This window comes from Galeopterus variegatus, unplaced genomic scaffold (genome assembly GCF_000696425.1).
Source record: "Galeopterus variegatus unplaced genomic scaffold, G_variegatus-3.0.2 Scaffold12432, whole genome shotgun sequence".
Taxonomy (NCBI): domain Eukaryota; kingdom Metazoa; phylum Chordata; class Mammalia; order Dermoptera; family Cynocephalidae; genus Galeopterus; species Galeopterus variegatus.
In genome coordinates this window covers 5,188-8,937 of record NW_007738543.1, presented here as the reverse complement: position 1 = coordinate 8,937, position 3,750 = coordinate 5,188, and positions in this window count along the sequence as shown.

Here is a 3,750-nt window from a genome sequence, read left to right as displayed (position 1 = left end):
GTAAACAGGTTATAATGCAATGAAGCGGGTAGGATAATAGAAGCATGTTCGAGATAGAGAAGTGAGTTAACATCTGCAGAGCGATTCAAGGATCATGGAACTTTACTGTCTAAAACAATATATGTTTTAAAATATGAGAGATTTGTTAGGTATAGAAGTGAAGTAAAAGGATTCTAGGTCGAAGAAGCAGCCTCTTCAAAGACTCCTTATACATAAAGACTAGTTTTGTAACATCTGAACATAAATCATGAAGGAATGAATGGTAAGAGATGAGATAAAGAAACGTTACTGTCATGAGTTTGACTTTTATATGATGTGGCTTTATTAAAGGTATTTAAGTAGGAAGAAAAGACTAAATTGCATATGAATTATCCTTCTAATGGAAATATAAAAGATCAGAAAGAATGAAGGCAACACGCAGAGAAGAACAACTGTTACACTATTGCACTAGTCCATGCAAGCCTGAAAATAGTCTGGGCAGGACAGGTTAGGGCATGGTGGTGGTAATACAAAGGTCCAGAGTTTGACCCCTGTACCTGGCAGCCACCAAAAACAACCTATTTTATATAATCTTGGAGAGCAGCAGTTAGTAGGGTTTGTTGACTGCTTTGCATGTAGGGTATGACTGAAGAGAAATGATACAGAATGATTTTTAAGTATCTGGTTTAAGAAGTGATCTTGAATAGGGGATAGAGAGGAAAAAGCAGGTTGTGGAGATAGACGTGTGATTGTGAAATTTTAAAAAATGGAACAGCTGTTTCATACATTTTGTCCAGTTTTCTTTCTGCTGTAATTAACTACAAAAATGCCCAAAATGTATGAAAAAGCTGGTTCCATTCACTGCACACCAAGCAGTGTAGAAAATGGTCTAGGGGAGAACAGATATAAAAGATACCAGCCCATAAGTCTTCCCTGCTTTCTACCTGTAGGCGATTCCCAGAACCCAGCACAGGGAAGGGAACCAGCAGAACACAGTGGTCTCACTGAGCTGAGAAGACAGACATTAAAGCTCAGGAGCTGCATGTGGCTGTAATGTGCAGGGAAGAGTGTGGAAGGGGAGGGAGCTCCAGAGACAGCACTCCCGAGAATGGGGACAAGAGTCCCCTTGAGTCAGTTGATGAATACTAAGCTTCATGTGCACCTCCAGGGAGCTGGAAACTAAGCAATTTCCAGAGATGCCACAGGGCTGGGAGAGGTTTGAGTTCCATCCAGCCAGAGGGGCAAGATATCATTAACCCCTGGGGCAGTAGGTGAAGTCCCTTTAGAGTAGTGTTGCTTTGTGTTGCTTCACCCCCCATGGATTTGTCACCCCACTTCCCCTGGGTGATGGAGATGCAAAGGATTACTCAAAGCCCATCTCTTCTGAGCAGTGAGAGGCCCCAAAGTGCTTAACTTTCCCGGGACCCTCCAGCAGTGAGAGGCATCCTTCCTTGGGAAAATTAACCCCGAATTGGGCTTCCCTTCCTGCATTTATTTTCCAGACCAGGAAGTTACAAGAAGAGACGTAGGTGGGTTTATAGTTTAACAATATAGGCTGGTAACTTTCAGTGAAACAAGCCAGATGACATTCCAGTAGACAATTAAGTGCTCCTATCAACAACAGCCTGATCTTAGCAAACATTCCTTCTTACAGCAATTTCTCAGTATCTTTACACAAGAATCAGTAACTTGTCTGTCCTAGAGCCAGCAACCTTGCTCTGCCACAAATCTTTATCTTACAACAGAGACTATAGCCTGAGGAAAATTTCCAGTCCTCTTCAAGGTCAATATTTGAAACTGCAAGACTTTGGAAAACCAGGCCCTGTGAAGTACATATGCTTTTTAGTATATTCCACAGAGTAGGGTCTATTAGCCCTGAGTAAAAGCTGCCCTGAAAAGATTAACATCAACCTTTGAAAAGATCAAGCTGATCTACAAATTACTTACCTGCTTACTAAAACTAAAGACTTGTTTAAAAAGGAACAAAAAACTACTTGCTTTTCATTCCAAACAGGATAGAAATAAAAATACAACATCTAAAAAAAATAAATAAGTAAATAAAAATAAAAACACAACATCTAAACACCTGACAATATTACATTCTCAGTGTTTAGCATCCAATAAAAACTTACTAGACATGCAGAGTAGAAAAAGTGACCCATAACAAGAAGAAAAAATCAGTCTATAGAAACAGATGCAAAAATGACAGAGATTATAAAATTAGCAGAAAAACAACTTTAAAAATGGTTATAAATATTTTCAAGAACTTAATAGAAAATATGAACATAATATGAAGATTTATGAAAGATGAAAGAAGCAAATGGAACTACAACTGAAAATACAATATTTGAAATGAAATATAAGCTGACTGGATTTGACAGAAAACACTACAGAAGTAAAAAATCAGCAAAATTGAACATACGTATTTATACAGTCTTAGTGATCTGTGAAACAATCTCAGACATTCTACATAATTGATACCCTAGAAGCACGAGGGGCAAAAAGTATTTGGAAAAAATAATGACAACTCTTTTTCCAAATGTGATGAAAACTCTAAACTCAAGAAGCTCAATAATCTCAAGCAGGATAAAAAGAACACCACATCAGGGCATATCATAATCAAATTGCTTTAAACCCATAACAAAGAAAAAAATCATAGAAACAGCTACAGAAAAAAAGACTTAATACCTATGAGTATATACTGACTGCAGAATTCTTTTCAAAAACAATGCAATGAGAAGACAATGTAGGGATCAGCACCCTCCCTCCCACACACACATATCTTTTTGAGGCTTGCCAGTTCAGTGACCCAGATCCTTTACCTCGCTGTTGTAACACCCTGCTTTAATCAAGTTTGCTTATCTGCCTGAAGGGGTGTATTTAACAGGATGAAAGAAAAAAAAGAAGAAGACATTATCAGTCTAGAATTCTCTACCTAGTGAAAATAACTTTAAAAAATGAAAAATAATGCGGAATTATTCAGACAAGAAACAGGTCAGAGAATTCAGGATCAGAAGACAAACACTACAGGAAATAAAGGAAGTTCTTCAGCTGGAAGGAAATTAATAACAAATAGTAACTAAGCAACACAAAGAAATGAAGAGCACTACGATTATTAAATACATAGCAAAATTTTTTAATTTTTTATTTCTAATTATTTTTAAAATAATCAACTATTTATTGCAAAAAAATTAAAATGTGCGATGCAGTGGATAACGTATAACCAATTAAAATGTATGACATCAATACCACAAAGGAGGCGAATAAAAATACATGTGTAACAATACATGAACTTGTATAATACTATTTGAAGGTAAACTGATAAATTAAAGATGAAAATTGTAATCCTTCCTAAGGAAATCCACTAAAAGAAGACAAAAAGTTATAGCTAATAAACCCATAATGTTGATATAATGGAATACTGAAAATTATTTCTACAAAAGAAGACATGAAAAGAGGATAAAAGAAGAAAGAACAGATGGGACAAATAGAAAACAAATAGCCAGATGGTAGAACTAAATTCAATCGTATTAATAGTTACATTAATTATAAAGTGTCTAAACACTTCAATTGAAAGAGGTTGTTAGACTGAAACTAGTCTGTGTCTATAACATATACACTTTGAATTAACAGCCAATGATAGGTTAAAAGTAAAAGAATAAAAATGATACAACACGTAAACACTAATCATGAGAAAGGAGTGGGTATATTAAGAGTGGACAAATGAGACTGCAGAACAGGGAATATTACCAGATGTGTGGAGCTCTGGCT